This window comes from Cygnus atratus, chromosome 5 (genome assembly GCF_013377495.2).
Source record: "Cygnus atratus isolate AKBS03 ecotype Queensland, Australia chromosome 5, CAtr_DNAZoo_HiC_assembly, whole genome shotgun sequence".
Classification (NCBI taxonomy): domain Eukaryota; kingdom Metazoa; phylum Chordata; class Aves; order Anseriformes; family Anatidae; genus Cygnus; species Cygnus atratus.
In genome coordinates, this window is record NC_066366.1 from 47577483 (window position 1) to 47590693 (window position 13211).

General features: G+C 43.3%; 1 protein-coding gene and 1 non-coding gene across 2 annotated transcripts in view; both read right to left on the reverse strand.

Moving 5' to 3' along the window:
• Positions 1-4036, reverse strand: part of LOC118244363 (uncharacterized) — a 41969-nt gene extending 37933 nt beyond the window's left edge. Inside the window, exon 1 of the mRNA XM_035539277.2 lies at positions 3992-4036. The gene's annotated coding sequence lies outside the window, so the exon portion shown is untranslated. The remainder of the gene's footprint in view (positions 1-3991) is intronic.
• Positions 4037-11613: 7577 nt separating this feature from the next.
• Positions 11614-11686, reverse strand: TRNAT-UGU (transfer RNA threonine (anticodon UGU)). Its single transcript has one exon. It is a non-coding gene; the product is annotated as a tRNA-Thr (tRNA).
• Between the last annotated feature and the right edge of the window lie 1525 nt (positions 11687-13211).

Sequence of the window (13211 nt, forward strand, 5' to 3'; positions counted from 1 at the left end):
GTTTGGAGCAGTGCTAGAATTAGGAGAGAGCAGATAGTAAATACTTGGATGAGATATGCGTGGCAGGGGAGCCTGCTGAAATTTACCTTAGAAGATTTAGGAGTAATTGAAACAAGCTGAACTACTTTAAGACACAAAGAGAAGTGACAAGGACAACTATAGTGCTGTGCTACAGAAAGGGAAAAGGAGGAGCTGAAAAATTGTAGGCTGTTCAGCTCAAGTTTAATACCTGTAACAAAATGTGAAACAATCTGCGGCTAGGCATCCAGAGACATAAAGATGATAAGAAACGGCCAGGTTGTATTTATCAAAATAAAGAGTGTTAAACCAGGCTACTTTCTTTCCAAGTGAGTAACTTGGCGTTGCAGAATAGCTCAGCTTTTTGGGTGGAGGAAGGTAGGAGAAGTGGATGTTCAGTTTATTGAGGCTGTTGCAGTATCAGACAATCTCCACAAGCAGACTCAGGGAATGCAGCCTCAGCTATGTCACCATAAAATAAGCCTGTCAGCTGTGGAAAAGACATGCTCAAAGAATAGTCAATAGTTTTCTCATTCCTATTTGAAATTGTGCCAACCTCTGAAATACCCAAATCCTTCACAGCGTGGAGTTCCTATTCTCAGTGCCCCTGCAATTAAAAGGGGCGATTTCTGGTCAGCAGAGAGAGCACCTTACGGCAAGGGAAGTGTGACAGCCCATACCTGCACTTACTGTCACATCACACGATGAACTGATGGAGACTGAGGCAGATGGTTAGTCTGGAAGCACTAAAACATCTCTGCAGGGAGCAGCCACCTAGCCAGCTCTCTGCCCGTGCACCATGACTGGCAGTGTTGGGACAGGGGCAAGTAGCCACAGGGTCTGTCACGACTGATTTCCAGCAGCCCTAACACTTTGGTTGTCAGCGACTGTCAGAGTGATGAGGTGTTTTATCTCCAGCCAACGTATTCCTAGGAAATGATGGTTAGTATTGCACTGCAGCACTGTGACATCTGCCTGTGCTCCAGTTTCTCTTCCCTGGCACACTTTGCCCCAAAGATCCTCTGACTTTGGCAGACAGAAAATGAGTGTCTCTCAGAGAGCACCTCAACAAGCATCTTGTTCAGCGTGTCAGTAGGAAGCAAGGAGACAAATACTGGTCTCGTGTTCTTAAGGTAAAGCAGACAAATTCAATTTGGTTGTACTACCCCTTGATGAAATTCTTGGTAACACTTAGTCCCAGACGGGAAAGGCACATGCCCACGTAAATTCATCCAGCTGGTCTTTACTGTTTATAATTTAAAACAGCTACAGCTTTATCAAAATATTAATTGATTCACAATATAGGTCAATACTAATTCACAGTGACCAAACTGATACTTTCAGGTCAATAACTATGAGTCATAAAATCTGATATATAAGAAATTCTTATAAAATAGATAATGCAGGAAGAATGAATGGATTTTTTCAATACAAAAATGCACTATTTTGCACATGTACATTTGTTTACAAAGAGTATCAGTCAATTACTCACTACTATATTCCTAAGTTACTGATCTTGATCAACTGTGATACATTAACCGAGCAATTAAATGAGGAATTGAGGCATACATCCAGTTCCCTATAATAACTTCAGCTGACGGGCTGCCATAGTTAATTGGATCATATCAGATTGGATCACATGGGTCTAAACCTTGCTTTATGTCTGGATGTAGTCCACTATATTTTTTTACAACTTTCCTAAAGTTTTCTTGGTTTCTTTATTAATAGATAATATTGTCCCTCACTAATAGAAGCAGGTAAGACTGTTTCTTTTCTTGTCTTTAAAAACAGGAGATCAAGTAATAGTTTCTATTCTTACCATGAAGTAAAATAAATGTTTAATAATAAATAATCTGGTGACTAAAATGCTTCTATTTCTATCAGCTTTTCTTTGGGTCATTTTCTTTCAATAAGCAAGGTCAGGGACAACTACTAGACCGTGCAAGACTAATCTCTCCCTCAGGAAGGTGTTAAATTATAACTTACCTTATCTGATTTAAGTTCAAGTAAAAAGTGATCTACAGTTTCAGCTTCTGGGATCCTGTGGCCTTTGAGGTGCACAGAAGAGAGATTATTAGCAAAAGTCACCTAAGGGCTTTTCTACAGGGGATGCTCAAAAAAGGGGCAGGATTTCATCCAAAGGCAAAAGATACAAAGGCAGAATGCCTGTAACTAACAAGCAATTAAGATGGGTGTAATGACAGGTCATTGTCCCGTGCCAAAAAGCAGGAGTCATGACATCTTTGGCTTCTTAGGTTCCTGCTCTCAGCTTGATGAGGGTGGAGAGCAGGGAAGGGAGAAGTCTTCATCACCAGGCCAAACTACCGCTCATACTTGGTACCCCTGAACTGACAGCAAGGCATCTTACCAAATTTGCTCAGCCAGCCCCCATCGAAGCTTTACCACCTACATTAGCAAAATAACCTTACATAAAATATTTTTTTTTCTGTAGTGCTCGGAGGGAAGAAGAGTAATGACAGGAGTCTAAAACTGCTGTGCCAAGTTACCATCCAGCCAAAACCATTCCTAGCAAGAAAGGAGCTGTGGTAGAAGAGACTGTAGCTCAGCAGAGATCAGAAAGCAGTCAAAAGATCAAGGAGAAAGGGAACAAGAAGCCTCTGGTTTTGTCCACTGCCAGAATTTTGAGGAAATCTTCTCCTGTGTCTCGTGCCCCAAAACCATTGGTAGCAGTGATAGAAATGCTAGTGTAAAGTGAGTTTGTGTGTGTTTGTACTACAGGATAGGTTGATAAAGGGGATGAGTAGCTGCTTTCCTGCTGTGCTGTGTACTTAATGAATGTCAAGGTGGTAAAGAGATGCAGTCCCTGAAGCACTACGCAATTCGCTATCACTGAGAGCGCTGCTGAGACCTCATTAGGGATGACTTGTGGCTCAGAAATTTGCTAGTGTGAATGTGTGCCTAATCTCTGGATCCAACAAACTCATCAGTAGTTCCTTCAGAGCACTCATTTTTCTTTGTCCTTAGCTGCCTATATTCAGATGAATGCATATTTTCATCAGCTTTTGGACAAGAGGACTCTGGTCTACTCTACAATATTGATGGTCCTGACATTTGCCAGTTTCTGTGGAGCAAGCTAAGCTAGAATTTGAGTTTGGAATATAGGCTATTAGGAATTTAATTATAATAACCTCAAGGACAGTGTTTTGAATAGTTCTCCTGAACTAGTCAACTGGCTTTTTAATGTTTAATTGTTAATAATTTTATTGTCACAGATAATAATTTAGAGAGCAGCTAACAATCAGTGTAATTATATCCTTCACTCATTTTTCAATAGCTAAGCTTTATAAAGATAATAGCTCTGGTCATCCTTTGCATTAGCTGGCACACTGCATTGTTATTGTGCTTTGGAAGCCTCCAGAAAAAGCAAAACCTTGTTTGGGCAAACATCTCCTAGTGTCTGTAAGATTTTCTTTGCCCTGTTTTCTCACCACCACCCTCTGCTATCACAAAACTCTTTGGTGCTAACTCCAACACATCAAAAACTCATACTTCTTTCAGGACAAAAACTGCTAACTAGCATTAGAAAACACCCTGTTAGGATATATAATAAAATTGGCTAAACTTCACATTGTAGGATCAGAAAATGGAGGCAGTGAAAGGCTTTGAGGGATTGTTCCCTTGTTTGTTTGTTTTGGACCCACCCCAAAATTAGACAAAGTGGAGAGGCAGTAGCAAGTGAAGTAGGAATAGCTGCAACTGCGAAGGTAATGAACATATTAAGAACCATACTATAATCTGAATTTCCTCACAAGTCATCAGTTTAAATGATCAAATAATTTCTGTTATATATTGTTAGCAATCCAAAAATTTTAGAAGTTGCCTGCATCTTTGGCAAAACCACCTCAGAAATTTAAGGCATGTGAAAACCAAAGAGGAGCACTCTGGCTACAGCAGAACTCAGTAACTTTCCACTCTGGTGCTCCAGGCTACAAAATGGTGACTTTTAACTTACCCTTAAAAGTCAAGCGTGTGCAGGTGTAACTGCTGGTCTTAGCCTTGCACTTCACTAACATTCAGTGTCCGCACAGTTCCTTCTACGCATGCACTTTTTACAAAGGGACAGATGAACTCTAACACTGGCAGCCAAATACCGAAGTCCTTACTTAGCATCCAGCCCACACTTCCTTGGGATGAATCAGTGGGAGTTTTGAGGTGGGTGTGAGTAAAATATTAAGGATGCTGCCACAGAGCACTGAGTATAAGTGAATTGACATTGCTTTCATTGTAATGAAATACACCCAAGCAAGAGGCACAGCTGAATGAAGAAAGTCTTAAAGTATAACAACTCAGTCCCCCTGGACTTTAATTTTATCTACTTGGTTACATGATTTTATTTCAATTGCACCAAGTAACTGATGCTGATGTCATTTTTGACTTAAACAAACGTCACAAATTTTATGAAGCAAAACAATATAGATGTCACCATCGTCTTATTTTAGGATTTTATTTTCAACTTAAACTCTGGAGGCCTTGGTGGGCAATTAGAAGTCTGATGATTGTTGATAGCAGGAGAAATAAACTTGGTTCAGGAGGATTTATTAAAAAAAACAGCCTTGGTAAATCATTTAGCACAGCACTGAGGATTAAGCAAACGACACAGACTGAGCACACATCATCTACAATTCTGATATTTATAGTGGTCTCTGTATTGCCCAGACCTGCATTACATCTTCACCCGGTTTCTCTTTCTTAGCCAAAAGGAAATTGAGCCCCCGAGGAAGCAGAAATGCTGGAATAGTGGAATAAAAATGTCTTGTGGGGAAAAAAAAAAATCACAGGAAAATTATCTATTTTTAGGGGGGCATTAAAAAAAAAAAGAAATAAGATTGAACTTGTCTGTGAGCGTGCATTGAAAAAGCATATCTCAGGGCTTTTGTGATGGGATAAAGGAACAAAGAGATATAAATTGAAGACCGGCTTTTAAAAAGCAGATTAGAACAGTCAGAGCTAAATGCAAATGAAGGGGCGAAGCAGCATGAAGCCAAAAGAGCAAGGATGTCTGGAAAGCCCAGGGGAGGATGGAGGAATGGATAAAAGACATACTGGATCAGAGGCTTGAGCTGTTACTGCAGCATCACCGAGGGCTGGGTGAGATCTGGGCTCCTGTCAGCGGTGGTTTAGGAGTATCAGGTTTGCCTAACCAGTCTGACATTTCCTCAGATGTGTTTATCAGCTCTGTTTAAGGGCAGCTGGCCCCTGGCACTTTGCAGCTCTGAGGGGAGGAGCAAGAATTGATTCTTCATGATTGATGGTGCTGTGCTTGAATGCAGCCCCTAATTCCTCTGCACAGCAGGTTCCCCTTATCCCCTGAGCACAGCTGGACCACAGGCTGCCTGCACTGGGTGTGCTCTAACAGCCCCCGTCCGTGGTGGACACTTACAATACTTTACTTGTCTGTTTTTTCATCAGCCAGCTGGAGGAGAATTCAGCAGATAGGCTGCCATGCTGAGCAAACTATGCAGAACAGGGCAGGGATGTGAAAATCACAGCAAAGACAAGGCAGTAATGAAACCTGATCATAATGTCCAGCTTTGTCTGCACCGTTTCTATCAGATTCAGGCTTGGTCCTGTGTTGGTATTTCTTCTCTGCTGCTCAGGCCTTGGAATGTAGACTATTTGTGTTGGCACTTTAATTATAATAACCTCACAGGCAATGTTTTGAAAAGCTTCACTGAACTAATTGGCGGACTGACATTTATAAGCTAAACAAGCAGCCGTGGTGTTGCAGCACATCACAGTTAGTGCTTTCTCTCAGCCTGCATCTCTGTTGCTGTGCTTGCTCAGGACTCAAGCTCTCCCCTGACAGTCTCCTTCATTATCCATAGCCTCCTTTACCACCCACATTTTGGGTGTCTCCCTAGCTCAAATCTAGAGCAAGCAATCTGCTTCACCAAGTGGGAACACAAGCCTAGAAGGACCAGCTCAGGCTCACATGCTGCTTGATGGACTTGGTGAGCTCAAGCTTCCAAAACCCAGCCTGAAGGCATGGTCAGAGGCAGAGCACAAGTGGCTCAGTATGGGCTGGAAATCCAGCCTGTAGTGCTGGGCGCTCAGGTGTCAAGCTCCCGAGCTCCAGCTGGCTGCATTCTCCCAGATGTTGCTACCTAATTGTACAGGCAGTAGAGACACCGATTGTGCCAGCAGCAATGTTTTCGAGGGATGAGAAGGTGACTGTAAGATAGTGATGATAGCGCTTTCCAGTTCTGCTTCCACACTTCTGGTGGGACAGTGGAAATATTTAAAACTAAATTTGTGAATCCTCCTTAAAATAAAGTCTCTTTATTGCATAGCTGAACTGTATGGCTCTTCAATGCTATATTTTATTAATCTTAAAAAATATTAGCACATTGGTAGTGACAGCTGTCTCTATACAGCTGCTACATGCAGTGAGAAATACTCGTCCGTGTGGTTTTACTCTTTATTAATTTCTGTTTATTAATTTCTGTTGCTTTTGGTGTGGATTATGGTTCTTGCAGTGGCAAAGCGATCAGCAGTAGCAGTGCTCTGAAGGGAACGAGCAGACATAGCCATACCTCTTTTCAGGACTGTATCGTGATTTGAGGCTGTTTACATGTACAGGCTCCACGGTCATTAGCAAGTCTCACATATAGATTGCAGAGGGATTGCAAGCAACAGCATTCTTGTCCAAAAATAATCTGTAACTTGGTGACCAGAAGGAACAGCTCCTCTGTTTATCTCCAAAAGGAATGAAAGTGCTTTCCTTGTGAGCGGCCAGCGTGCAGGGTCTGTCTGAGGGATAATCAGATACAGGCAGACGGGCAGACAGACACATGGAGCATTAGTTCGCAGTCTGCCTGCTCTGATGTCAGCAAAGCAGCCTCTCTGATCTGAATAGAGATTAGCACAGTTGCTACCAGCCTTATTTTATGGTCCTCCACTTACAGACTCCTGATTCATTTATGTCCATATTAAGATAAGCTGAACTGGATAAATCTAGAAAACCAGTCCTAGAGAAACAGGCAAGGGAGTTGAATTATCTTTTTATTTTCCCTAATACTTAGGTTCACGTTTCTAAATTTCATTTAAGCTTTACCTTGACCTTAAGACTAGTTCTACTTTCAAACTAATTTTGGTCACCTGAAAGCCAGAAATATAGTAACAATCTGAAGAGACCACTGAGTTTAGTGATGACAGCAGGAAATTTTTGTGTATAGATATGATACATAGCTTCTAAACGAACAGTGTTTCATCCCTTCTAAAGTAAACTTTTTTCACCTATTCTCAAGCCCCAATAAATAACACACACACGAGATTTTTAAAGGACTCTCCTCTCTACTGCCCTATGCATTTCATTTTATTCAGACCTACTGTAATTGTGCCTGGATCCTGTACTGTCATGACCTAATGTTCCCACCATTAAATTATAGACTGTATGGGAAAAGGCCATGTTTTATCTTTGGCAACATCACTCTACAAAACCTATAGACGGACACATATACTGAAATGCAAGCAAGGTGAGGATCATATATTGCACAGCTAGCTAAATATCTTGGAGAGCTGCAGTAAGACATTGCTGTTTGCTTCTCTTCTGTTCTTCGAGGTGTTGTACCAGTAACACCTCAAAAATATATATGTTTATGTGCCTGTAAGTAAATAATTATAAGTATATATTTGTTTTACTAACAGTAATACGTAGTAGTGTGTGTAAGGAAAAGATTCCTTAACAATGTAGAAAACATTAGTTTTCTTTAAAACACAACAGTAACTCACCTGGCAAACACTGAATGATTTAATTCATCTGTACTTTCTCATTATCAGAAGCCCCTGCTCTTTTTAAACATCCTAATTCCAATGCTAACATCACAGTAAATAACATCCATACCAGAAGCCGAATGGGTTCATTAGTTGTCCCTCCATCCATAGCTAACTGGCTCAGAAATATGATCTTTTGCCAAGAATACCAGTAAGCACAGATTTTTCTACTGTTACTCCTCTGTGAAGACTGCCTTGCATCATCATTCAAAGTCCTAATGCATTGAGCTCTCACTGTGTCTGGGGATGCATTTGGCCTGCGTCTGGCCTTGAACAGCAATGTTTTAATTACTTTGTTCTAAAAGGGAGAGATTTCTTGACAGAGGAAAGGGAGCAAGGAGACAGCTAGCTCTAGAGGTCAGAATACACCGGACTGAGTCAGTATTACAGCTGGTGGTTGTGTTCAGACTTCTAGATCATGTTCCTTTCTACCCACTTTCAAGCAATGCTTGTGAATTTGTTAATGCCACCCTCTGACAGAGTAACAGGACCACTGAGCTTGTAAAAATATGTGGTTATGCATCAAGGTGTGGAACATCCTGGAAAAACCTGACTAGGCAGATGATAGCTTTGTCATGCGTGAAGAATTTTGTATTGTTTCAGCAACCAGAAGAACAGAATTAAAGGACAATATATGACTAAAAAGTATCTTTAGCAGACAGAAACATTTTTTTTTCTTTTTGGTATTACTAATAACACCTTTGATTATTGCAAGCAAATATTTTTACTATATATTGGAGACGTTCTTAATGGCTGCATTCACATCAGGTGAGGAAACAAAATGTCTCAACTTTTACTTCTTGTCTTTACCTCACTGGCACAAACCTGAAGTCGTCAAACTTTGAGTATTTAGGGATAAGTCCAGAAAAACAAGTCAGAATTTCCTTAGTTCATTCCTGACTAAACCAATGGAAACATACCTTATTAATCTTAGATTTTATAAGTTCTTTGAGTTTATGATGTTTTGGCAGTACATGTGCAATATTAAAGCATGCAGAATATTGACAGAGTTTATATTTCATTTTTCCTCTGAAGGCTAAACCAGTTTTCCAGTCATTGACTTCGATTCCCTGTTCCCATTATCAAAAATGATATCACAATGAAGTAAGCTAGGCTTAGATATGTCAATTTTGCTACATATCTGGAAAGAAAAATAGTATAATCATGAAGAAAACAGCCTCTCATTGTGTAAGGCCTCCTGCTGCTGAACGGAGCAACTGGCTATAAATTTACTTGGTGGGGGGATAACCAAAAAAAAAGAAAAAAAAAAAACAACAAGGAGAAAACAACAGGGAGATAGATCTCCAGGATGAAGTCAGAATATCTTGCAGTGATGGCAGATTTGCCTTTGCAGATACAGCAGTAATTCCCAGGGTCTCTGCTAGTAATCAAATTGAAAACACAATTAGTATGGTCAGGCCCTTCACCACATTTCAGAGAAACAAACCATAAAGACATTTTCTAATGACATCACCAACAACTTTATCACTGGACCTAGTGAAGGTCACCTCAGCTTTTCAGAGCAAAGCTTTGACACATTTCTCACCTTCAGCAACAACAGCTGCTAAAGTTTCCTTCAGCAGGAAATGGAGACCTTTGAAGACATTGCTTGTAGAGGATGGTGGGAATTTTTGGGTCACTCTTTGGCTGGGATTTGGGAATGGTACTTAGGTGTCTCATGGGGATGGAAGAGGCTCCAGGGAGGCCTAGGTGCATCTCCTGTTTTCTACTCTTGCATGTGTATGAATGAGGTGGGGGCCCGAGAAGTGGCACTGGTTGGTCTCACCTCATGCAGTGTTAACATCCAGGTCCAAGCATGGAGCAGCAGGGCCCAGCCCCAGGCCTACTGCAGCCACCTTCACCTGGGGGCTGGGATGCGCTGCTGAGTCCTTGCCCCCAGCTGCAGTCATCTGCAGGTTTCTGTGGGGTAAGCTCTAACAGGTTGCTCTCTGCTGTGTATAGTACAACAGCAGTATGATTGTAAAAAACTATTTTTAAAAATCTGCTGTTCTAAAATAGGCCCTGTTTAATTATAAAGATATGCCTCTGAAAAATGAAAATTCAATCTCATCAGCAGAAAACGCAATCACCCACTCTGGACCCAATTTTCAGGTGCTCTGTGACTCAATGTCCCCAAAACACCCAATCCCCTAGATAGTTCCTAGCCATAGTGGATGCCCGAGTATGTCCAGAAGCACTTTGCACAAGCATAGAGCCCCAGTTTTGATGAGCAGGCTCTCCCTCTGGAGGCCTCCAAGAGCATCTGCCTCTCTCCTCCTCTTATATAACAACGTGCAGTTAATTCGGAGGATTCAGTTAGTAGATTCCTAAAATGGAAGCACAATTTAAATGCTGACATTAGGTGGCTTAGCTCCCACTCATGCAGCTTCCCAACTGCTATAAAGGCGCACGCATCAACCTGTCAGCGTTTTAGAAAAGCCTTTCATGGTAGTTTTTGTATATAGCTATGACAAGCAGGAAGAGATAAACCCTATTCCTGTTACATTTGCTGTATGTAAGGAACAGATCAGTCATGCATCATTTGTATGATCTGTCCTTCCACGGCAAAAACCTCACCATCCCATCACCTGCACTCTGACATCGATCACGCTGGGCTCCGCCAGGCCCAAGTGCAGAGGCTGCTCCTGCATGTTCAGTTATGTTTTCTGAATGATGCTTTATAAGCACACAAATGATTTCTTACGACAATCTGCACCCCAGAGATCTGGTATCGCTCTGGTGAGCCATGGCAAAACTCAGCTCCCCCTCACTACTGAAACTATGGCCGTAGCAGGCCTCTGACCAGCAGCCCAGAGAGAGCAGGCCCACCTGGTGCTGGGCTGGTGTCCCTGCCTATGTACTTTGGGAGGATTACTGAACCAGGGGACCGGTTTTGTTGTTGGTCAGCTGGGGACTCTGTGGTTAGGACAAAGCACTGTTTTCCCCAAAGGGATGAGGAGGCAGTACTCAAACAAGAAGTCACTTCAGGCAGCACCACAGCCCTCACCACCGTGCTGACACGTCGAGCCACAGCCGTGGGCACACGGAGCTGCAGCCCCCTTCAGCTGCGAGCATCTTCAGCAGCAACACCACACGCTGAGCCCTTACAGGGCGAGCACTGCAGGTGTGGGCCTTTCCCTGGCCTAAATGTATGCATTCATTTCCCTGCTTGATGTCGGTAACTGCTGCAGTGTTTGCAATACTAGAAACTAAATGTCTCACTCACTAGATTTCTGAAAAAAACCTAATGCATATTTTTAAAGTGTGGTGCTCAAGAGGATTATTTGTGCTGAATTTTCTAGCTCTTTCTATAACCTAAAAGAAAAAAACAAAGAAAAAGAAAAAGAAAAAAAAAAGAGCCAAAGAATTATTGCACCTCCCCTGCCCAGCCTCCAGCACAGAAATAAAACCAACAGCTTGGCCTCCCCGACAAGCTGTGAAAAGTCAGATAAACCTGCCCAGCTTATTCTCCACTCAGAGGCAATTTGTTCTTTTTAAAACCCTTAACATCATTTTGCTGAAGCTCCCATCAGGGAAATTGTGGTGCGACTTATTCAGCAATCCCCATGCCACTCTCCAATGCACTTCGTAGTGCCCCGTTCCCACTGGCACACAGCGCATACAGGGGTTATCCAGGTGACTGGTCTCTGTGCTCACTCATGGTTTATGCACACCGTTTATTCCCCTCGTAACAAAACCCACCGCGTCCACACGCGCTGTTCGTGCCCACCCACACAAAATACCCTAAAATAAGGACAACTGGCAGACAGGCTCAGCGCAGGGACACTTAAAAATTCAGCGAGGCCCCAGCGAGGATCGAACTCGCGACCCCTGGTTTACAAGACCAGTGCTCTAACCACTGAGCTATGGAGCCACCGCTCAAGAAGCGCCCCCGCTCCGCCTAACAGCCTGCACCGCCCGCCCCCGCCCGCCCCCTCAGCGATCCCCGCCGAGCCGCCGTTGCGGCCGCGCTCCCTCCAGGCCGGCCGCCGGGCCCAGCCGCATTCCCCCGGCCCCAGCGGGACGGGGAACGGGGCTCGCGGCCCTGCGGCCCTGCGGGGCGGCCGCCGCCGGGAGGAGCCCGCGGCCCGCCGGCAGCCAGCGGCCCGTGCGGGCCCGCAGCGCCGCCCCTCGCCCGGCGGGAGGCGGCCGGCCGCGTGTGGGGGGCGCGGGTCGTGAGGCGGGGCGGAGAGGAGATCCGAAGCGTCTCTCAAAGGATTGTGTTGCATTAACCCCCTTGTATTTTGTAATAAATGGCAGCAATAAAATTGAGAACTAAACTCTGAACAATTGTTGTTGACTGCGAAAACTAAGCCCCGTGGGGCTGCAGGACGCTAGATACAACACAAGGGGGGCAGGCCCATTTTCTCCACAGAGTGATACTCATTGCCTGGGTGTGAATTCCAGTCACCTTGGTGATGATAAGTGTTTAAATCCACCAAGAGTTTCCTCTTAATTCTGTATTGGCTTTGGAAATAAGATAGAAGTCTAAATCATCATGACACACACAGAGAAAAAAAAATACAGATTTATATATTACTCAGGCATTATTGTTGTTTTTTTTGTTATGGTTTGGCTGGGTTTTGTGTGGGGATCAAGTCTCCTCTGAGATACTACAACAGGCCAGGATGCAGGCTTGCCAGTCTTTAAAACTCTGGTGGGTGGCAGTAGCAGCTTCAGTGCTTCCCTGGCTGGAAGGGATCCCAGTGGAAAGCCTTGTATGTGTCTGTCTACATACACATGTGTAACACAGTGCAAGTATAAGAAACCAACACTGGAGAACACAAGAACAGTACAGATTATTTATTATCACGATTATATTGACATGATAAGTTGTTACATTCTGGAAAACTGAAAAAAAAATCCCTTTACCTTGTGAAGGACCTCTCCACTTAGTCCCTGTGCCCCTGTCAGGCCCAGCCTGAGTTGCCATGTGCTCATCTGCGAACCTGGGGGACCAGTGAAATCCCTGCTGCAGGGTTTCGTGCAAGTGCATCGATGCACAAGAAGTCCATGAAATATTTAAGCATTGGTAAAAACAAACAAAAACCAGGAAAAATACCTGAAAACCTCAACAACAGCAACAAAACAAACTATATGGAAACTTGTTGCATGTTACCATATTGTTCTCTTAGACCTCTGTTGTGTCCCGCTGCTACTACACGTCACTGCGGAGGCAGACTGACAAAAATTGCTCAGTAAGGTTTTGAAGTCCTGACACCTTCCCTCAGATGCCAAAAGGAACACATTGGCTGTGGTGCTCAAGCAGGACAAAACTACGTGGCAGCATCTGTCCATGGGAGCAGTAGCGTGTTTCCTGCATTCTTCAAAGGGAGCATGATTGAGAAAAACACGATGATAATTAAAAAATAAATGCTTACCTCTCTTATTATCATCTT